Source organism: Athene cunicularia, assembly GCF_003259725.1.
Source record: "Athene cunicularia isolate RWA chromosome 3 unlocalized genomic scaffold, athCun1 chr3_part1, whole genome shotgun sequence".
Lineage (NCBI taxonomy): Eukaryota > Metazoa > Chordata > Aves > Strigiformes > Strigidae > Athene > Athene cunicularia.
The window spans coordinates 83,421,222-83,445,738 of NW_020799097.1; positions in this window are offsets into that span (position 1 = coordinate 83,421,222).

Consider the following 24,517-nt stretch of genomic DNA (forward strand, 5'->3'; position numbering starts at 1 on the left):
CCCCGCCCCGGCCGTCTGGAGAGAGCAGTGAAGCAAAGACGACGGATGCCAGCGAAGAAGATAGCTGCCTCCTGGAATCCTCGCCAGCAGGAGCAGCGCAGGAACCCAGACCGGTGATCTGTACTCCCCCATTCCCTCTATCTCCCTCTTTTCCTTTTTTCTGTTAAGAAATGTAAAGCATATTATATTGCTTGCCACAGCTTGCTCTGTACTTAGCCAGTTATCATGTGTTCAATTAGTGCATTGTAGGTAGTTAATAAATGCTTGAACTTGGAGACTTGTTGTCCGCTCCAATTGGGGATTTGCGAATCTGAGTCACTTGTCCCCCTCGCTGGAGCGGGACGTGATGAAGGGGGATAAAAAGGAGAGAAAAGTATGAAAAAAATCACGGGTTACTCAAAATTCACTAAACCATGAAGACTTTACAAAAATACAGCTTTCTTGATGAGATGGCTCCATGTCTCTTCTACTTTCTTTCATTTCTGTAATGCTGAAGTAGTGACCAGTTCCTAAATAAGCAAAGTCAGGCTCAATCAGTGTCCGGGTAAAAAATGTCTTAAGAACTGTGCATGTATTACAGTAATGGGTTAGATTTATTCTCATGAGAGCTTGAGCTCATATTAATGTGATTCATGTTGCTTATGTTGGGTGTTTTGATTTTAGATGCATTATTGAGGACTCACCATGGTCCACTGCTGTCACAAACTGTTCATGAACAAGAAACTGTTTGTAAAGAGGATGTCTCATACAACTTGGTTTGGATGCCCTGTGGAGGGAAGTGGAGCAAGCTCTGCAGAAGTGGGGTGATGGGCTGTTTCTCTCCCCCTCCCTCCTGTTGTTGCCCAGAGACAGAACTTGCCTAACTGTGCAGGTACAAGCCAGAAAAAATGAGAACTTTCTGGAACAACCTATTGCACATGTGCAAAAAACCCTAAATAAAGGTAATACCCCACGTATTACTTTGTCATTCCACCACCTACAGACCAAGCTGTCTAATCTGTGACAACAAGGGATCCAAGGTTGGTGTTTCTGCTTTTCCTATCCCCTCCTCCTCTCTTTTCTTTCCTCTTTCTGATCTCTCTCTCTTACTTATTCATGTGTATAAGTTTTGTAGGAGTTGAATTGCAATCAGCTGATCATTGACGGGTTATTAGGAAAACAGTCTCATCACCAAAATGCCTTTATTCATTCTCTTGACTTGTTATCTGTTGATTGTTGCCAGATTGTCTCCATTCACTCACCACAGTGGTCAGTTAATAAAGTCACCAGCACAGTTGTTCCTCCGAGTTATTGTGGTAACTCAGCCCACCCTGTGGCTCTGCTGAACAGAGACTGGCTCTTCCACCAGCATGCAGGCTTTTGGAGAATTCAAAAGACTCACCCCCTTGTAACCCTCTTTGTGGGACTAGACAACTGCATTTTAAATTTTTTTTTTTTTTCTTCACTTCAGAACAGGGGTTAGTCCTGCTGTTCTGACAAAATTATAATTTGAAATGATACAGTTCTTGGCTTCATTTTTGTGTGATGAACTGATTTGCATTGGTATCCATTTTCTGTCCTGAGCAGTTGTGGAATTTTTATGCATTATTTAAATACCACTCTGTTCTCCTGTAGTAATGGATGGGTGTACAGCAAAGACCAATTTAGTTCAGACATGTGTGAACTTATGTTACTCAAATCTTTGCTACAAATCCTTGTAGAAAAGTGCAGTGAATTTTAATGTGGCTTTTACCTTCCGTTATGGCTGTATGATTTACAACATTCTCCATTTGCCAGCAGCTCCTCCGTTGCAATGCAGATTCGTGAAATGGAGTATATCTGAGAAGTGGGATATGAAAAATTAGTTCAGGGAAAGTTGCTTGTAATCAAATCAAAAGCTGATCTTCAAAAAATTTCCAGGGTTATCACATCTAGTTTGTACAAGTACCATTTTTAATCTGAGAGATTGGCTTCAGTGTTGTGATCTGGCCTTGAAAAGCTTGAAGGTATTTGACTCGTGATCACTCCAGTTAAAAGACTGTAAGGAAAAATGGCATAATGACTTAATTTAAATATTACTTCCCTGCGTACCACAGTTGCAGATGAAAATGTACGAATAAATGAGCCTAGTGGAGGTGATAACAAGGAATGATGTAGGGCAAAGGAATGACCTGTATAATGAGAGTTAGAATAGTTGTTTGTAAGTATTAAAATTTAAAGAGAATTCTAAATGCTAAAGGGAAACCTTGTATAAAACCAATCCTTTATAGCTCAAATCCCTCTGATGAAATAATTTTTACTGTAACTATGAATACTGTGTTCATAATAAAAGTAATTTGCCTAAAACAAAAGAAAACAATCAGAAAGACACATATATCATCCATGGTTTCCCTTTTTCTCCCAGTGTGTTTTGCCTGTGGCTGAGCTGTGTTCTCCAAACCAGGCATGTTCTTTGTATTTTCATTACACCTGACATACTGATGGTGCTACTCAGCAGAGCGTATGTGCTTACCAGCATGTGAAGGCACACCATTCACACTTCCAGTATCTCATGCATTAGGAGACAGATTCTGTATATTTTTGTCATCGGCTGAAAAATCTGGCAAGAGTGTGTTTCCATAATGCTGTGGTTTGTCACCTCCACAAGCTCCAGTATGAGGGAATAAGGATCACATTAAGGTTAAGTACATTGACACATTGTGGAATATGTGTACTGTCTGCAAAACACTTCACCCTTGGTTTCTTTCATCAGTTAGAATTTTACAGTATAGGTGATTTTAGTAAAGAGTTTTGAAAGAAATTTGGCTCTGGATTGATTATGGCCACAAAACAGCTTTACTAAGCAACAGAAATGTAGGTGTTGAATAGAGTAAAACATGTAAGGAACTGTTTCATTTCAAGAATCAATTATGGTTAAAATAGGACACTCAAGGTTACTGAAAATTTTGGTTGTTGCAGAGCACCTGGGTACAAACACAGACATGCTTGTGGATGCTGAGGTGAATGGTAGCATTTTCTTCTGGAGTTGTAAAAGTAAAGACTTGAGTTTTTAATTCAGCTTGCTATTGGTGAGAGAAGACCAAATGCATTATTTACCAAAGAGTAGAGATACCAGTAGGAGGGCAACTGATGTGTCACTGTTAAGGTTTTGAAAAGAGATGCCTGTTTTTACATAAGGAGTAATTTTCTTCCTTAAGGAACATCATTATACTTACTCTTAGAATGTGTTTGCTCTCTATGTGGATATGGCTATTTGCATTTGCAAATAACGCTTTTTCAGTGTGAATGTAACATTTTTGTTGTAGGACAACTATGATGTTGAGTCAAGAGCCTTCTGAAGAGGAAACAGATTTCTGTGTGACACTGCAGAAGATACTACTGTTTCATTTAGTCTTTTGGTGTTCTCAGTATCAAATGAAGCTTGCTTTGGATGTGCATGTCTCTTTTTTGAGTTTTAGAAATTTCAAGAAAAGGTAAAAATCAAATCCCTCAAATATCCATCTAGGCTTTACAAACTTTAAATAACTATGTTCATGGGAGAGGACAAGTCATACCAGATATGATATATGTCTTTATAGAAGACATATAGATGTGATATATATCTATAGAAAATTAAATTAATGTCTTAAATTTAGGAATACTGTGATGTTATCTATCTCCCAGAGATTATTTTTGCTCTTTTGGACAGATGTTCATCTGCTTTTCTGGCAAGAGAACTTTGGAACTTTCATAAATGTTAGCTCTCTCTGGTATTGTATGGGACCTTTTACTAAATTATACTGCAGGCACTTCTGTTATAAGAATCTTTAGTAAAGAATTGACATGGTGAATCAAACATACACAAACACAATTTTTTATTAATCTTGGCATGTCTATTTTGATTTACACATATGGATCTAGAAGCATGACTGAGTTTTGTACTGCTGTAAATGACTGCATGGGGTCCACATTTTGAATAATTTAATCATGTAACAGTGTAGAGGTATGTGAAACTCAAACCTTTTTCAGCTATTAAGTTTGGAATATATTTTTTCTCGATCTGCCTTTTAGGTTTTCTGAACCTCAGTGAAACTGAAGAGAACAACCCTGAGGTAATAAAAACTTACAGGTAGAAATGTAATAAAAGTTACAGACAAGAACCTTTTCAACTGAAGCATTAAGGGAAAGTTCAAATAATATGCAGAGTCCTCCAACAGTGGTAGGATTGCATTCAGAGCAGGCCAATAACATTTAAATGTTTTTACAAATGTGAAGACTAGGAAACCTTCACAGGCTAAAAGTATTGGTTTTGTGATCCTAGTGAAATGAAGACATTCTGTAAAAAATAAAATCAAGGACACAAGGAAGATGAATGATTATTACTGTGCGAAAAGTGAGACAATATATTGTTACCTACAGATGATGTTTTATTCAGGTAACATTTGTTTTTCCTAATTTTTGACAAAATACAAACCTAATTTCTAGAAGCTGTCACCTGGGAGGCTTGGCTATGCTCTGGCTGATTAAAAAAGAACAGCAAAAAATTGTAAGAGCAAAAAGGCTCAATAAAAAAAAAAAATAAAATTCCTCCTTTAGCTGAAGTGTCTTCAAGTCCGCTTACATCCGCAAACAGAAGAAATGCTCCAATCTGGTAGGGCTGGCTTTGGTATAAATGTTTTGGATTTTTCCATCATTGTTAAAAGCCAGCCTTGGCCTTGGTTACTGAACAATACTGATTTGTTTATCCTCTGTTGCTTTAGGTAAAGTGGCAGAGATTACTGTTACAGATATGATATGTGTTGACAAATATGACATCTGGACTAGCTGTGATCTTGATGATCAGACTGTGCCTATGGCTTCCACCATAGGTGTTCCAGCTGTCTTCCCTCCTGTCTTATTCAGAAGTTACCGCTAAGGAAAAGTGTCATTTGGAGGCTGTATGATAATATTTAAAGTGCAAAAAAGTCATGTCCAATCACCGAGATAGTAATCTCTAACGAGACAAATACCGTCTCTCACAGCCAGTTAAAAATCCTTGTTATTAGTTCCAGTTTCTTGCCCACTCTCCTTTGTGAATCAGGCCCCCTCAAACATCTGCCAAAAGTATCTTTCAAGGGTGAGTACAAGTGCTCAGTCACAATACGATTTTTAAAAGTCTTAATGCACTACCAAAATAAGGAAGAATTTGATCCTCCACTGTTCATCCCCTACCCCACCTCCTTAATCCCAGCAAATCTTTTGATCCTAGAAAGCTACATCAGAAGGGGTTCTGCCATGGTTGCTTGGGTCTGTGTGTGGGAAGATGGATTATTGTAGGGTTTAGAGAGAGTATATAACTTCTACCCTGCACTGCCAAAGTAAAAAAATAAAGCGTGGACTATGCCAAGCTCCCTGAGGAGGAGACTTTCATGCTACAGCAATCTTACAATGAGGAAATATGGTTACAGAAAGCCATTTCCTTGGAGCAATCATTGTTTATATTATTACAATGTCAGACAGTCAGGTTTCTCTTAATAACATTCTCCTTCACAGCCCAGCTGCTGCTTTTGCCTCTTCCATTATCATTCTGCATTTGCGAGAGCATCTATTCCTCTAGGTATGAATACGATGTGACAAAATGCATGGTTACACCAGTGGGTTATTCAGTAATTTACTAAATGCATTTTAAGGGACAAAATTTCTCCTAGACACTTCTCATCCAACTGATTGCCTAAGTAACCATTCCTCCTCACATTTATGGTTACCCAGTGTTCCCTCCATGTTTGAAAAGAAAATTATAACATTGGATGAAAATATGCAATTACTACTACTACTACTACTACTACTACTACTACTACTACTACTACTACTACAATAGTTTTACTTTATTTAGTGAATATTTATTAATTTAGTCACAGAGCACTAAAGACAAAACATTTCTCTGTGAATCCTTGACAGACACACTATAGATAAACAGTGTGCAGCTGCTGTGTTAAAGCAGTGTGAAACTCATGGTATGAGTGAACTACCTACTCATGACCAGGTAGCTTACTGTGGTCATAAGGTATTGTAACTATCAGAGAACAGTTTATTATACCTTTAAGCTTAAAATTAAGCAAATCCACAACAAGCTTTGTACCTTTCCAGATATGGTGCTTCCTTGGTGACATAGCAGACCAGATCTATTTGCTGAAAACATGTGAAGTGACCCAGTGCTATGCCTGGGTACTACGGCAACTGCCTCCAGAGCTGTGTAAGGTAAAAATAAGAGGAATATCAAGCATGTAAAAGATATTTAATTTTGCCTCACTTTCTAAAATTAATAGAAGTTAAACCATTTTTTGGTACCAACTTCCATGTTGTTATTTCATCAAAAAAATGCTGAAATAAGGTAGAATAAAGCTTGAGTGTTTTGTGTTTGTTGTTTTGTTGTTTGTTTTTTTTTTGGTGTGTTTTTTCTTTTTTTTTTTTTTTTTAATAATGCTTGAACTTCTTATGGCATGCATTAATTTTAAACCACATTTTCTCTCTGCAGTACCTTGTTGAAAATAAAGGTTGGTGGCTGTGATTAGCTCTTACCTAGCAAGAAGAAAGGTGGCTGTTCTTCTGGACTTGTTTTGTGAATTTGAATGAGTATGAAAACTGGCCCTGAGGAAGTAACCAATCGTTGTGCTTATAGTTTTCTGCTCTTAGTCATTCACTATGGAAAATCAAACCAGCTTTCAAACAATAAAACTCTGTATAAGCAGAAAGACATTGTGGGCATTTTTGTAATGTGATTCATTCCTGGTTTGTGAACAGAATGACCCACAAAATTTCTTTTGGGTTTATAGTGGTTAAAAAAAAAAGAATAACCATACTGAAAGGGTGACCGTGATGTAAAATGTGTAGAATTACACCCCAGAGATTAATGAGGAGAAATACAACATAATATAAAGTCTGTCTCAGGCTTGATGAAAAACAACTTTTTACTTGTATTGCATGGCAGATCACAAGCACTCCTCAACTATTTGATATTTTTTTAAAACTTTAACTACAGCAAATTTAAACATTTATTACTATTTCTAGAGAGGAGGAGGAGGATCTGTGTTTCTGTTTTGTTTTCACTTCTAATCAAATTTGTTACTAGTCTTCTAAGACTATGTAAAGTAACAACTTCATGTCTTTTTAGGACATTTTTTGACAACAATATCTTATCTAGAAGAAACCAGATAAAACCAAATAAGCAAGCCCAAGACTATGGCTAGTGCACAAACAATATTTTGGGAGTTAGGACTATCGTGGCTTGGCTCCTTCACACTAGACCCTTTTGAAGTTACATGTTTAGCTGTAAATGGTGTATGGCCTAACTCTGACACCATCAAAGTCATATTAATTAATGTAACATACCCACCCAGCTTAACATTTCCCATAAATTCCAGGGATTCCACAGAATTTATATTCACCTTATCTATACTTTAAAGAACAGAATTAATTATTTTACTTCACAAAATCCTTACAAGGCATAATTAAAAGTTCCAACATTTTGTTCATCAGTCTCTTGTGAGGGAGGAGTTGTCACCGTACCTGTGGAATTTAAGAAGCCTGAAATTGTTTACCACTATATCAAAACTAAATTCTCAGTAACTGGAGGAAACTGAAGGGGACAGATTCACAGAACCTCCAGCAGGAAGCTGATCAAGAATTTGCTTTACTGGAGAGGTGAATTAACTGACAGCATTGGATAGTGTTTGAAATACAATTGGCTGCTTATAGACTGGGCACTTTAAGAGGTTTGCTTTCAATAAATCTCCATTTTAGTGCAATTTAATGAATAGAGGCCTCAGTTTGCGGAATCTGTTCTTCAGAAAGAGACTTGGGATCTTACCAGGTGCATCTACATTAGTGACTCTGTGAGCTGGAGGAGTACTCTTTAGGTGTGATTTACCACATGTCTGTCGCTGGAGTCCTGCTGTACACACCCAAGCGTATCACTGGTGTACTCAAGTGTACTTTCTTTTCTGGTGGAAGCAAGGTTGAATTCACACTTGAGGGTAGCACCTAGAGCACCTTCACTTGCAATCTGGACACAAGGTTCTGAAGCATTTAGCTCTGCACATGTGCAGCAGATGCCTAAGGTTGGCAAATCAATTTAACTTAATCGCTGGTAAAAATGCCATGTGGACATGCAGGCCTGTAGCCACCACAAAGTGTGTGAAATCAAACCTCTGTGTGTTTGATTTCCCTCTTTGTACTGCATCAGTGGGAATGCAGATACTCCTGAAGAAGTGAAGGTCAGTGTGATCTGCAGGACTAGGGTGCAGAGCAGAGAGCTCTGGTCCCCTTATATTTCATGTTTTGTTAACTTACTAAACTCTGCTTAGCTCTGGTTTTCCCATTTAAAGAAAAAATTGAGAGGTTTCAAAGAGAAGCTTCATGAATGATCAGCATGTTAACCAATATAGACAGTATTCCTTAAAGTGACGGACTAAATGACCTAAATAAAGGCAGATTTTGGGAGGGAAATTTCAGTGGTGATTTGGTCATGGTACTCACAGACTGTTCTGGAAGCAGAAAAATGGTTAAGAGAAGTCTCTTTGGTGTCATACAATGAGACGAGTGTAATATCCAGTGCATGGAAGCTGAAACAAAACAAATTCAGACAATACATTTAGCTGAGAAGTTAATTAACTATTGGAACAGCTCACATAGGTTTTTGATGGATTCTTTGTCACTGGGAATTTAAAAATTAAGGTCAAAGCACAGTGTTTAAGTTTGACACCAGGATGAATTCAGGGAAAGGCCGGAGTACGCGATAACATTGTTCCCTCTGGTTTTTGAATATATTAATCTTTATGAAGAATACATGTCCAGTACAAATTTAACCTGTTCATACTTGTCTGGTGAGCTCTGGTTATGGCTTCCTGAGGAGGAGATGATGTGCTTCTGTTTCTGTATCCTGGACTTCTGTGGGAACATGGAAATTTTAAGTAACTGAGCCAGATCTTGTTACTGTCTGACTACTCTGGCACGTGCCAGGATGGGGAGAAAAATGTGGCTCAGTGCTTTTTTCATAGATTAGAAATTAACAGGTCCAAGCCACAGTATAAAGCTGACAATTTTATAATGACTAGAGTTATTCCTAAGACTGGTTGGGTGCTCCAGCTCCATCTGTAGTTCCCACTAGAGTGAGACCACTTCTAGTGTGTGGAGGGGACAGGGCCAGTGTTAGTCCATCAGCAATGAGGCAAGTCTCTAGCTGCATGTTGTGGGTAGACCAGAGGCCAGGCTCTGTTGCTGTGTCTCCTACTATAGCTGTCCAAAGCAAACCAGAAGCCATATATAACATTTTTCTCAGACCTGGACAGGATGGCAAGCACAGAAATGTGATGCTTCTATGGCAGCTAGACCTTGTGTTTTCAAAACATATTTAGAGTAGGTAAACTTGTGGCTGGAAGAAGCTGAAATAAAAATTCAGCATGTAGACACTGCAGTGACACACAGTGCTCTAGTCAGCAAAGGTTATACCAACTTTAAATACAGAGTAAAATAAATAAAGCTTTTCAGGAGTGTTCTGCAGCGATCCTGCAACAATACCTGAATTATGACAAATGACTTCCTGCTCCTAAGTGGTCTAAGATCGAGAAGCTCATATTAGTATGTGCTAGGCTGGGAAAGAAAAGCAATATGTGCAGATGAAATTTAGCTTTTTGACCTGAGAGTGAGATCAGCTGGGAAGGGGAATAATTGAGGAAGATGCCCTTGAAATCAATAGGACATTGAAAAGAAAGTATCTCTGGCGACATATAGCAAAAATAGCCCTTATGAACTAACTTTTCATTTTCATTAACTCCAGGCTGAAGCCTGGGTGTTGCTATCCAGAGTCTACAAGAATATGAATTAGAGAAATACAAAGGACATGTTATAAAATGAAAGTTTAGCGTTTTCCAAGAGAGAGAGGTTCAGTTTGGCAGCTTAGCTGGCAAGTAAATCTGGGGAAGAATGCATATGGAAAATTAAAGATTTTTCTCATTATCTTGGTTAGTGCAAACACAAAGTCATGATTCTGACAAATGAGGAATAATGTATCATTCTTGTTGGCACTTGGTGAACCAAAAGTTTCATTATTTTTAATGTGACATAATTGTCCAAATATAAGTTTACTAAAAGTGGGATTTTTACAATTAAATTCTAAGCAATGATGTAAGTGAAAGATTATAAGGAAATGGACAATGAAAATATGTCCATACATAAGCAGAATATACTACAAACATAGTTTGTTAAATAGCAGGAAAGAAAAATCTGTTGTCTATTCTTTGCTGAACTTGGAATCGAGTAGTACACTTGAGAGCAGGATAGTTGAACCAGAAGAAAAAAATGTTGACTTCAATTTGATAATAAGATTGGTTAGTTAGTTTAGTATGGCTCAAATACCAGTTTTCATTAGAGTCCCTATATTTTCTTTGCAATTTCTAGTGAACACTATTCTTGTGAGACACATTTCTGAAGGCACATGCACTGTATTATTCTTTAAAAGATTGAGTTTTCTCCCTATGGTTAAGAAATAGGTCTTAAAGTCAGAACACTTGTCATCTCTTCCTGCCTCTTCCATGAGACGTAATCATAACCAAGTCATTGGATTCATCTGTACCTCAGTTTTCCCTTGTATAAAAGATGGCATGTTACTTAATTCTCCCTGCATGCAGCATTCTTTGATTTCACCAAGAACTATTCTCATCCCTGATATCGGTAGTTATAGCTAGTGGCTGTTGGGAACTATCAGTGAACTAAATTCATAGTACTGTTGTGAGAGACTGAAATGTCACAGGACATCCCAAAGCTTGCTTGTGTCTGTGCAAACCTCCAAGAGAAGCTGCTGGGACCTGTGAATTGCTCTAGGGGATGCTGCCCAGAGAAGTGGGGGGAGTGTATTGACAGATGCACCCCTCCACACTTCTTTGTGGTTGCATTGTCCGGACTCTTTAGATAAGCCTCAAAGGGGCAGACATGGACTGAGCTGCCCCATCCTGTAGCCGTTTGTGGCTCCATTGTGTAGGCCAGGCCCCATGCATGCATTGCTAATGAACTGGTAAGAGGCAAACCTTCCTGCCCTTGAAGGCGGATGCAAGAAAACCTGTTGGACCAGAGAAAAAAATGCTAAAGGTGAGCAGATATGCTGATCAGCTGGTACAATGAACTTAAAAAGGCAGCAGAAAATCTTGCTCTTTGTGCATTTACCATTGCGGCCTGATCTGTGTGCATCCTCCATCGAAGCCAGATCCATGTGCACCCACCACTGAAGAACTGAAGACTGAGAACCAACAGGACGCTGCTGGATCCATAGTGGTGACTATTCTTGCAGCCCTATCCCTCATCCTTGCTTTATTTCTGCCTTCTCCTTCTATTCTGTCCTGTTGCTACCCCTCTTCACTTCTCTAATAATAAAAAGCTATTTTGGGTATACAGCATTTGACCTCATTTGTGTCTTAATCTCGCTCTTGGGATCATATCGAAACCTCCCCCGACATTGGATCAGGACAAATGGATGAAATTTATACATTACATGTGCAAATCATGCTTTCTCAAAGAAGTTGTTCATATGAAGCAGTAGTTTTCTATGATGTACTGAAGTAAAACACTTCCTCTCCCCAAGGGAACCATTAAGTCAATGAGTTAATTCATGTAGAAGAAAGCAGCTTCTTCTCTGTCAGAATTAAGTATCAGGAGCTCGAACATTGGCTTTCAGGAAAGGGTTTTGCTTGTTGGCTGGACAGGTGATGAATTATGTGAATACCTTTAGGAGTTTCAAGGGCTGGAAATATACAGGAGAGTTAAACAAAAGCAACAATGTCCCCAGATGAAGATCCTGTCCAGTGAATAAAATACAGCGGACAACAGTCCTGCCCATCTTGGTAAGTATTACTACAGCATTTTAGTTACATGAAACAACTTCTTGGACTAAATTAGATGTATAGGTAGCTGTAAAGCATGCCATTTTTCTTTTGGAGCTGCATACTTGTCTCTATTAAATAGTTTCCAAAAGACTTACTTAAAGGATTCTGGTGAATGAAAGGTGACAGTGGGAAGGTTAATCTTAGAAACAATCCACAGCAGTAATGACTAGTAGTGCTGTACCAGATCAGAGGAGATGTTGCAAAGTGGCACCTCTTTAGTCTGCCAAAGCTACTTCAGAGTTTGGATTCTGAGATGCATCCCCAGTAGCAAATATGAACCAGAATATTTCTCTCAGTAGAACAATAGGGAAGATGTTTGAACTGTGGGAAACTCCTTAATATCATAACTCACAGGTGTTTGATGATCCCACTTGAAAAATTCGTGCAAATTTTAGTGATGTATACTACAGAAATATGTATAAATAAAATGCTACAGTTTTTGTCTTGGTAAACCCCATTGATATAAGCTTATTTAAGAGATCTCATTGCTCTTGATGTGTTAGCCTATCAATATCCATTGCTCATTGTAAATGCTTATTAGATATTCAAACATATAAAATGCAATTTCAGCAAGTTCTTAATCCATTTCTATATCAAACAACATATGCATGTTACAGATTAAATTTTCTACTGTGGGATTTATAATATTTTCTGGTTTAGAACATCAGCAAATATAAAAAGCTAATTATTTTTAAAAGAATTAAGAGACCGATGATTCTTCTTTAGTAAGCAAATAGAACAATAGGCCTAAAACAGGCTTGAAAAGGATACAGAGGGATGTCAGTAACCTGAGATTTCAGAAGCATCCTTAATGAATCCAATCAGTTATGTGCCAACACTAACTATTAGGCCTGTTCCTGTTCATTATTCTTCCTCCCTATGGTTTGAAAGGCAAGACAGAGCTACATTTTATTGTTTTAGCTCTTCCAGGGTAGATTATTTTAACCTTTCCTGTCAATTCAGGAGGAAAGGGTGTACTTTCAACAGAATCAATACTTCTCACTGAGGGATGTTTCCTGGTACAAGTGTATATTTGAGCAGGGGACATACCTTTTGACTTCCTCGCCTAGCTGACAGAAATCTGCAGTTTAGAACTGGCTATTGTCATCCCATGCAATGATCCTTATTTTCATAGCTCATATTCTCTTATTTGTGGAGAAACCTGTCAGAACTGCTTGGAGGAGATGGGTTTACACTGAGGTCTGTTAAGCATGGTCCCTCCTTTCCATCAACAATTGGCCAGACCTCCTAAGGAGCTGAAATGAAGAGACTATCAGCTTTGACACCTCATCTTTGTGAAGCTGGTGGTGTTGTAAGTAGAACCTCACCTGGAATAGATCAGAATATTTAATCTCTATAACTACAAGCATCTCACTGCAGTTCTTGTTATCTCCCTCGCCCCATTGCTGGGCTGACTTTCCCTCATCAGAAAATAAGCCATAGTCATGTGAAAACTTGGATGACTTCTGATGGTTTTCTTAGGTAACTTAGATCCAGATCAATAGAAGGTAAAATAAGAGATTTCCTACAATAGCAAGATAGCCATGTAGCATTGCAAATTAGATATGTTTCTTCTAGCTATTTAACCTCTGATAGCTGTCTGAAGTGCTACTGAAGGAGATGCCAGGTTGTTTGTGATGTTGTTTCTTCCCGTATCAGCTACAGGAGCAAGGTCTGCTCTTTGGGATGTGCTTCTTGGTTTGGTGTCAGTTCTACTCCCTTCCAAGGCAGACAGCTTGGTCTTTGCACAGCCTGCCCTTTAGCCCTCAAACAGCAAAATTTTTACCTTCACTGCTGAGAAACTTGAAATGTTTCCAAGCTGCAATTTCCATTTTGGACTGTAGATAAATAATGCTTGTAAAGCAAATACCAACATTTGGACTTTCTGCACAGCTCAAGTTCCATATGTTTTATATTTTATGTGAAGTCTTTGCCATGTACAGTAAGAAATTAACTACTCATATTTATTAGACAAACGTGTAAATTGCAAACCTGCAAATAACTGCAATAATTGCAATAAAATAACAGGATTTTAACCTTGCAGTCTGCTACAGGACAGAAAGCCTAAGCAACTTGTTTAGGATAATTTGTAATGTATATGAATCTTGCCATGTTCTGTGTTAAAGCATCAAGCAGCCATGTGCTTTGTATTGACTCTGTGCTAGTTAGGGAACTTCTGAGAAAACATGAATTAAGAAAATTTTCTGACACTCCTTTTCTCATCCAAAATTCCAGATTTAAACGCATTCAAAGAATTGTACTTTGGAAATTTATATCTAGATTTTGTAACTCAATCCAACAAAATTTTTCTATGTAATATATTACTGTAATATTTCTGGGAACATACCATTAGACAATTCCAGGGAGGAAATTAACTGAGTGTGTGTAACAATAATAGAAACACAATAAACGGTGAATCAGATTTCTCTTAAGGTCAATAGGTCTTCCACTGATTTGAATCTCTGGATCAGAAAATTCTCTAAGAAAAATTAGTTTCTCCTTTGCTTAAGAGCATTTTATATCCTATTATATGTTGATCATTGTTCAGATTTATGAACAGATATTTAAAATCTTTTCAAACGTGTCATGAGTTACATGGTATTCACAAACCATTAAATAAATATATACCTGATTGGGCATCCTGAGTTTCATATTGTACTAATTATCAAACTGTGAAAAAGCAAAGTCATATAGACAGAAAAGACAATAACTTTACAAATCAAAAAATATTAATTGAGCTCTAAAATCACCTTGGTTTCTTGTTTTTTAATGAAACAGAAGGGAGGGGATTTTCAGTACATTAAAACTCCATACCTTAACATAAAAAGGTAAGCTTTTTCAAGCTCAAGTTGTATATGTTTATTGAATAAATGGATGATTTAATTTTTAAAATATGGTAGAGTTTCTGAGTAAGCAGTGAAAATTTAATACACTTTGTGTTTAGGGTGACTGCCGCTGTGTTATTTCAGCACCCTCAGAGCAGCATTCCATCAACAGAAGGCAATTTTTTACTCCAGGACAGGTAAGATCCCACATGTTTTCTGAGTCATGCTGTGATCAACATGTAAGTGGTCTTCCAAAACTCACAGGAAACATCAACCTTCCCTTAGCCTTTACTCCTTCCAATGCTCCCTCCCCGCTTCTCCCCTGTAACATTTAGTGGTGGCAGGATAACAACCCATAGAAAGACAACAGGGAAGTGTATTGAAAGTATGCACTGAAATGTAGCTCTTTCTTGTTGGGTTACTGTGAGACTAATACCCTCATATATATAACTTTAGTGTTGTGTGTTGTTTTGTTTTGGTTTTTTAATTTCTTTTGAAATAATCTCTCACTGCAAGGTAGAGGACAATAAGAAGAATCTAAACTAGCTGCTGTTACCAAAAATGGAGCAAACCCACAAACCAATACATGCCGACATTCATATGCCTATTCAGTTTGAAGACAAGATTTTTTGAACTGTGGCCAGGTTACATTTTTTAAACCTATGACATACCACAGATGTTGTCAGTCATCCTGGTTTTGTGACTATGGGATTAAGAGCTAGCTATTTGTTTTGAATTATTTACTATGTCAGAAGCAAACTCCATATACATTAAATTTACTGTACTTTGTTTCTGAATCTGATTTGTAAAGCACTGGATTCTGGAATCATATGTTTACCTGGAGATCTTAATTCAACCTCTTGTGTAATGAAAAGAATTTTGTACCTGGGACCTCAGGACCTTCACCACTGCTACTTTGTTCACCAGACAGAAACGGCAATGGCTTGACTTTGTTGCCTGGGTGTGACCTTACAGGGGTGACAGTTATGAAATGTGTAATTCTATTAATAATTGAGTAAATCTGACATAGAGACTGCTGAGAAAAATTATTTATGGACTTTACAGTGCAATTACTTATGGACATTGCTGTTACAATCAAGTGTGCAAAAATGGCACTGTGAATGTGAACTCAGAGCCTGGTATCACTTAGATTAGTCTTTTATTCAATTTAGAGATATATGCTGGCTTTTTGCTTTGCCATCACTGAATTGCACTAGTGTGGATGAAGAAAAAATTGCTTTGTTTGTTCTATTTGTGCTGACTTCATTATGACTTAATATGCCATTGCTTTGACCTAAAAGAACAATAAATAAATGATTTTAAACTTCTGTAGCCACATAAATTATATCTTTATAGGCAGAATTTCTAGTTTATCTGTTACGCTGTCACCTTCTCACCAGATAGCGTTTTTTGTCATTTCAATCCAGTCTATGAATTTGGTTCAGATTCAACAAATTAAATAATTCTTTGCTCTCTATGCATTCTTACAAGGAGACAATACCTGTAGATATTTTGGGAAGGTTTGCAAGGCTTTTTCTGAATGTTTGCTGCATTTCTAAGTAAAGTCCTTTTGAGTGCAACTGGAGCTGCTCCTTGAACTTTGATTTTAGGGGGCCAGGGTTTTAGCCTCCAGTTACTACCAGAGAAACCCATAATGTGTAAATAAGAAACAATGAAAGAAAACTATACTGTGTATAAAAAATCATAATATAGAGACTAAAAAATTTCGCTGCTAAATCACCTTATATATGTATGCTTGAACATAGAGGACATGACTCTTCATTCACATTAATGTAAATCACCAGCAATCTCTCCATCAGTGCCATTGGCGTGCATATTTGTGCAGCTTTCTTATTCAAGGCAGTCATAAACCCTGATAAAGTAGTTACTGAAACAGGGTTAAAAGCTGTTTTGCATTGCAGAAGTAGAGCAAAACAGATGCAAGGTGACAGTAAATCTGCCTCTGTGAGGTTACACTGACATAAAACCAGCATGAAATCAGCTCAGGTTCAACACATACACACCAATGTCAAGGGTAAATCAGATTACAATAACAAAATACATTCAAAATAATTAAAAAAAAAATCTTATGACATGGGATCTTTTATCTACAGTAAGATACTTGAGTGTTCTAGAGAACTCATAGAGACTTTATCATCATCTAATGTTTATGTCTGATCAGCCTACCTTAAAGCATAAATCAAGCTGTGCCAGATAACCACAAACTGCTGCAGCAGAACATAGATCTTTGTCCTGGTTAGAAGGATTAAGAAATTCATGAAACTGTATGCTTTAAGAGTGTTTGATTCAAGTAGCAGGCTGTTCACTATGTGCATCAAAAATTGTTGCCTTCCTTAAGCATACTCATAATAATCAGTACTGCAGTAGGTCAACATAATCAAATAAAACCAAGTACTTTCTCTGCATTAAGTTGCATGTAGTGAATCAATAGTAGAGGGTTTGTTATAATTTTTTGAATTTGAAATCACTAGGCAAACATAACGATACTAAAAAAGCCTAACGGAGGCTTGAAAATAATTGAGTGTTTTACTGAAATGCTCTTTTAAAATTTGATCCTTTTATACCTTTTCTTTGAAATGATGTTTTAACTCCAGTACACAAAACAATGTCACAATATACTCCTAAGCAACTGGTAAACCAGCTAATGAACCTATTCTTTTGTCCCATTGATTTTGTAAACTGCCATGGGTGTAATTGACTCTAGAGTTTATTCAGTGGAGACATAAAGAAGAACAGACTGCAAAGTTTTGTATTTGTTATAACATCAGAATAGTGTATGAGAGTCTTGTAACACAGTGGAAATCAGCCATATAAAATAACAATAAGGGAATAGTCAATAGACCTCTATCTTTTATAAACCATCTCACCAGGTATAGAATGACTGACGAATAGCCTCAAAGCTTAAAAAAGGATGAATGACAAAGAATTTTAAATCCTAGTGAAGTGGAGATAAAATCCCATCGCATCCTTTCTTCTGAGAGGAAGGAAAGGAAGAACAAGATAGAGGAAAAGAGATCCAGTCTGTTATCGACAAAAAATTAGTGTGCTGGAAAAGATAGAGAAGGCACCTGATGAAGGTATTGTAGATTTTCCAAAGCAGAGGAACAATTTGTGAAAGACCATGAATCAGACCTCACTGATACACTCCTGACTATGAGGAAAATGGTTTAAAGTGGCAAAAGCCAGATAACTGGGAGAGCCATGAAATTTTATAAGATTGCATATGCTTTAATATTTCACCTTTTATAAAGTTTTTGCTTGCAAGTGTTTCATTTAATATGTAGATTTATTTCATTATGTACAAGAATTCTATCAGTTAAGAAATTATAAAGGCATTGTTCCCAATTAACTGTTCTTTATTTGTTGCTGCCACTTGTTAATTCTTCTTAGTAGTATAAGGCTGCATGTGCTCCACAGATTAGGCCGTTTAATATTTCACCTTTATTTCTTTCCTCTTTTGTTGATTTTTCAAATAATTTCACTTCCTGCAGCAAAATGTTTTCTTTGAAGTGGATGTATCAAGTTGTGAGACAGTGCCATAGAAGCTTTTATGACTAAAATGCTTTTAAATTGAAAATAATTTTCCAGTTGTACGTGCACATATTCATGCCTGCATGCACACAGGTGCTGCAAAAAGTAAGACTGGAGAAAATACCAACTCTTTTGCTAAGGAAAGTACTGAACAGTCAGTACAGCACAGCCTTGGTCTTCCACAAATTTAGGGAACCCTTCAAAACTCTCAGATTTAAATTTCAGGAGCTGCCTTTTGAAATTAAGGCAATTTCTTTGAAAGTATTTGTTATTTAAAAGCCTGTGGTTTAAACTCAATTTAAATTACAGGTGCTGGGTTCAGCACAAGCTTCAGGACAGGCACATGAATAAATTCAATGAATGACTAAGACTTGCTGATAGAAATGGATGCCCTATCAGGTCATCTAGTGCAATCTCCTATGGAAGCAGGTTTATTCTATGATATATATGTTTCAGTTTTTCTCCTAGTACATGGAGCAGATAGCCCATTTTGCAGTGACATGTAACTCTGAATCCTGACCCCACAGTAATTTTTCTGTAGAAAAGATTTTATAAACACTTATCCCCTGAGTGTTAGTTGTTGGGTTTATCTGAAGACACTCCAGTTTGACAGATATCAGCTATTCTTGTAACATCTGTATGTACTGCAGTTTGTATTGCTATAGTACCAGAGATGTCAACCAGAACAGAATTGTGGCTAGAGGATGGCAAAGAACGTACCAATCTACAAAGTTTTCTGATTTTGTTCCCCTGTAAAGGTTATCATAAAGAAGATGATGCATTTAGTTCCTGTAGATGATCTAAGAAAAACTATATATTGTATGTGACTCTTCAGGAAGAATTTATGCTTTCTTTCCTCATATTTTGTACCACTTCTAAGCTAAAAGCTTTAGACTGATGAGAATCTTCATGCTTTCAAATCTGCAGGGAAAAAAGAATCGCCGATGACTATTACCTCCCTCAAACTTAATCACCTATTTTCTGTAAGTATGCAAATAGTCCCCTTGTAGATTACCCACAGACTTAACATGAGCACTAAAAAGAGTGCTTTACTGGGTTGCAACCAGACTGCGCAGCAGTATGTTGGATCCAGTCCTTTCCATGAGAGGAAAAAAGGCTAGCAGCCATGATATATGTTGTTATTGGAGCCTGTAGTTCATTGGCTCACACTCACCTGGGGATGTTTTACTCATGTGGAAGCTTGCAAGCTCCTGCTGGGAAGGTAGTCATCGGCCAGGTGGGTAAGGGTCAGCACTGGCTGCTCCGTGGCACTGTCTGATGCTTCAAATTGATGATGTGCTGTCATCTGACTTCCCTTTATTTTCCTAAGGGTTTTTTACCTTGGAATATTGGTATATTATCCCTGAGTTTCTGTTACCTATTCAGAAATTTCGCTATTGCGGAATTAAACAAAGATTTTATTATCTGAATATATTAATTGCTGTAATTAATTTAGGGTCTTTCAAGATCCTAAATATCTTTTAGAAATTCCATTGGCATACAGCAGAGTTTCACATTTTTTCTGAAGTTGAATATGAGAAGAGTCATTTTAAAGCTGACTGAAAGACAAGTTAACTTCACAGCTTTGAAACAAGTTTTAGAGCCTTTTACCACTGGAATGCTTGTTTAGATTCATTCTGCATGAGTAGTCAACAAAATGCACTGTGAGATGATTATCCTTTGGTGGCTTCTATGAAATGAGTCTGGATTTTGTGTCTAGTCCCTTGAGTAATTATTCTTGACAAACCCCCTGCTGTGGCTGATACAACCCAGAGATGTCTTGTGTGGCTGCAATGAACTGCTTTCTCAGTGGTGCAGATCAGGTCTTTCCATTATGGAATGAAAGTCATTGATTAATAATTTTGTAGATGCTTTCTTTGCAGATACTCTCAGTCAACAAATATTAAGTATAATCTCTGTTCCTTTCTCTTACACTTCTTAAAAGAGTGTAGAAGTCACAGCTAAGGATTTGCAAAAAAAAAATCTGCGTCAAATAGAAGAGTTGCATATGACATTTATTACCATTAAATCTGTAAGGGCCAGAGCACATATAGGCAAACATGTCTGTAAATAAAAGCACAAAGAAAATAGCTAGTGATGTATATTCTGTGAATAATATAGGTCAGTTTTCCAATGTATATTATCCTCTAGGTTGAATAATACTTTGCCCTTTTCAATCTTTTTGGAAATACTTTGATGTATGTGTTTTGACATGCTAGACTGCAATCTCAAGAGAGGAAGTGTTAAGGTTGCATTTGATACTCCACTGTGTACGTTCAAGGACCCCATTTATGATTCTGGCTGACCATTTCAAGCTGTGTTTCTGACAGCTTGGCATTAATATAGGCTACATGTTATGAACAGCTGAAGCAGCTCTGTGAAGAGACAACCATCTGGAGCTTTGATTTTTTTCAGTGGCAGCCTTGTTGTCCTCCTTCTTTGAGTATTTAATTAAGTTTTCTTTCCCTATTGTCAATTAAGATGAGTAACAATAGCAGCGTTTTGCTTTCCACCCTCCTTGCCATAATTTCTCTGGTTAATCATCAAAAACTGCTGTGTTCATGCGAGCTTTGGATGCCAACTGGGCAGAGAGTGCTCAAGAGCAAAGCTGTTGTTCTTTCTGCAATTAACCAGCAGAGACAACAAATGATTAACTTGGCACAGTCATGTCAGAAGTGAAGTGGTGGCAGACTTATTGGGTCAGATTTTTGATCATCTTTTATAACTGAAAAATGCCATCAAGTCACAATAGCTTTGTGTCATGCTTGCTTTGTGCTGGCAATAGCAGCACTATGAACCACAAAGCAGTTGAGAAGCAGACCCTTAAATCTCATCGTTGAGACCACTCCATTGATGCCCCATAAATGGCTTAAGCATCAAACATCTGACATCATTTAGTGGGACATGATTCTCTTGAGGTTGCTTGTTATTTTTATTGCCATTTATTTGTACCATTGGTTTCCCTTGCTAGGCACTTCATGATGTGTTCACACAGACATCTGGTCTGGGTGCCATTATTCTGCTGTGCCTGTATTTTGACAGCAGTAACAATCATTTACTACTCAGGCAAAAAGCCTAGACATACGCTTTCAATTCTGTCAAAGCTGGGATTCAAAATTATATCACAAATTCTTCTCTGCTTTGGGGAAAAAAAAAAAAAAAAAAAAAAAGGAATGAAAACAATTAGTTGTTTCATGGGGATTTAAACACTCTTTTGTTTCTCTGTTGTGTCTTAGAACCAGATGGGTGGAGATGTTGGTTGGCGAGGTTCACCTTTGATTAATGGGTGTGCTGTAGCACTGAGCACAGAGCAGCACAAGAGGGTCATGTTGTATCCCTCCATGTAACACCTTGAATTGCAGGAGCACTGTGCAGGAGCAGAGGGATTTCCAGTGTGACTGGTAGAACCGAGTCTCCCCAGTCAGTACATGGGCAGTGTGGCAGGGAAAGACAGGGCACACAAGCCCAGACATGGCAGGGCTGTTTCCCATAACTACAGCACTGCATTCCAGCCCTGGTAAGAGCCAGGCTGCCCTATCTATGCAGTACTGGGCTGTCCTGGTAATAACTTATTTAGGAGCCCCATAGCCAAGAGTTTTGATGATGAAGAGAGATTTAGTCCCTGTCTTTCTTCTCTTTAAGTCCATCAGCCCTCTTGTTTTGCTCCCCTCGAGCAGCAATGGGGCTGCTCCTGTTTGAGAGGCTGTAAGGTTTTTCTGTGTGCATAGGTGCTGACCATCTGTGTTAGAAGAAAAGGAGATTTGAGATAATGGGTGAGGAGCAATCCCCAATCCCCCTCCCTCACATCCCAGCCCTGTGAATCTGTGGCTAGAGTGCCCACTTAGCAAGGGGACAGTGGGTTATCTGCACTAGCCAACTCCCTCAAGCCTCAGCCCAAGGCATGTGGGCATTCACAAAATGAGGTGATGTCCCTGTGGTGTTCACCTCTCCACAGCATACTTGTGCCCAGTACTGTGCACAGCACACTATAAGGTCAGAGTCAATTCAAGTCTAAATCAGCCTAGGAAGCAGAATTTTGTTTCAGTGCAGCTGTGCCTATGTTGTGGGAGTTGGGGATGTTCTCTAGCTCCAGAGTTTTGTTCTGTGCTCTGGACTTGTTCCATTTGTATCCAGATCTGAGTGCTCACCCTTGGTTGTTGCACCCTGTTTTCTGTATGAAGTAAAACTGTGTTCATAGTCTAGAAGGAAAACTTGGTACTTTTGACTTGCAGAAAAATCACTCTATAACTGTGGAGTTATAAAGTAGGTATGTTTATTAAGCGCTGGGCGCATGGGGGATCGCTCCACCACAAGCATGCGCACCGTTTGCAGCTCCCATTCGGCTTATATGTTACAAAGTAGTGCATATTCATAGAACGCCTATACATATACATAGCCTCCCCCCCCCCTCGCCTCCCCTCACTTCTCATGGTAATCATGTCTCCTCCCCTTGCACCTTCACGATGAGCTCTTCAAGTTCCGGGCAGGGGTCGTATAGATGAAGTACCTCTTCTTCCTCACTGATGAACTTTACACCCTGTCGCTCTGCGCAGCCTCAGTTGTTCTCTGGCTTCTGACCAAACTTCCAGGCCAGTTTGTGCTGGAATTTGGGATAATCTGTTGCTGATACCCACAACTTCAAGGACCAGAGGAGGCTTCTCTTTGAGATAGGAGATAGTAGCCTAGCAACGTTATCAGCACCTGGTATGTCTTTGCGAACAGCCCCATACATCTTTGCGAAAGTTCCCTAGTCTTGCACCATCAATCTAAGGTTGTTTAGACTCCCCATCTCACTTTAACATGTCTTCAGTTTTTAAGACACAGTGACCAAGATAACAGGCTAATACATGGGCAGTGCTTACTCTACAGTCTTAGCAAAACCTTGGTTACTTTACTATTACATAAGTCCCAAACACAACTATAGCCCTAGCACATGTGTACTGTACAAGCATACCCCAAGACAGTAGGTTTTGCTTTCAGAGGTTCAAATGCAAATTCTATGTGGAGACAAAAGAAGAAGAAATTACTAGCAGCCCATCTGAAGCATAAAGAAGATGAAAGGCACAGAAAATAAACCTGTCATTTCTCAGAAATGCTAACACACAAAGCTCCTGTTTGATGTTTAGGGGTTGATGAGCTTCAGGCCTTTTACATAGGGTTTCTGTGGGAGAGCTGAAGATTAACTTGTGCCTCTTATGTTTGTCTGAAGCATTTTTAGCTCTTTGTCTTAACCTTATGGAGGTTTGTGGTTAATAATGTTCAGTGAACAAAATTCACCATTGAAGAAATTCTGATTATTTTAAATGTCACTTTGTAACAGGCAATAGATAACTTGCTCCTAGTCATGTAACTTGGTAGTAATGAAGTAGCAAATGATTTAGATCATCTGGGTTTTGTTCCATCCTTTATCTATCCACCCCTTTTACTCCAGTCCTGCCCATCTGTTTTCCCTTCTTTTGTTCTTACTTCTTAGTTTTTAAAGTGCAGATGAACAAACAAATATATTTAAAAGTCAATCTTCCAGGTTTTGAAGTTTTTATTAGGAAAAGGTAGGAAAGAGTAGCTAGTCAGTTCGGAAGGTGAGTATATCTTCCTTTTCTCTTCTGTCTGTCTTCCTTTTTTTTTTTTTTTTTTTTTTTTATATTTGCACAATTCTTGGGATATGTGTGCAAAAAATGTTTTTTCTTTCTGCATCCTTTCAAATGAGGTTATGTCTGCACTGTCAGGTGGTAACAGCAAAGTTTTCTGTGTTGGAGCTCTTGACGTTATCAAGGAGCTTATGAAAAAAACAGAGTCTGAAAGCTATTCAGTTTTCAGCATGGGAAAACATTTCTTTCATCTTTGTCTCTCCTTCTCCTGTTTCTTTTATTCAGACAGCCATGCTTGCATAGCCATAGATCTTGGTCTGTAGGGAGTACTGAAAAGTGTTAGAGACTTTAAAGCAGTGACAGCTCTGTGGGTTGGTTAGGCATGAACCTCAACGACGTGTAAGGCTGGCTTCCCTGGTAGGACCTGAACTGAGACCTTACGTTCAAAAGGAATAACCCTTGCTCACAGCATGAAAGAAATCATAGTTACACATTCACTTTTGTGCCTCTAGCTAGTAGAGAGTCAGACTCACTGCTAATGTCTGGCAGGTTTTTGTGTGGTGATAGACCTAACATGTTAGTTTTAAGACATTTTGCAGAAAATAAAGGTTAAGAAATGATTCTAAAGAAAAATCAGTAGTCACATTTGAGCAGACAACCTTATTCTGGCTTCTGGCATCCC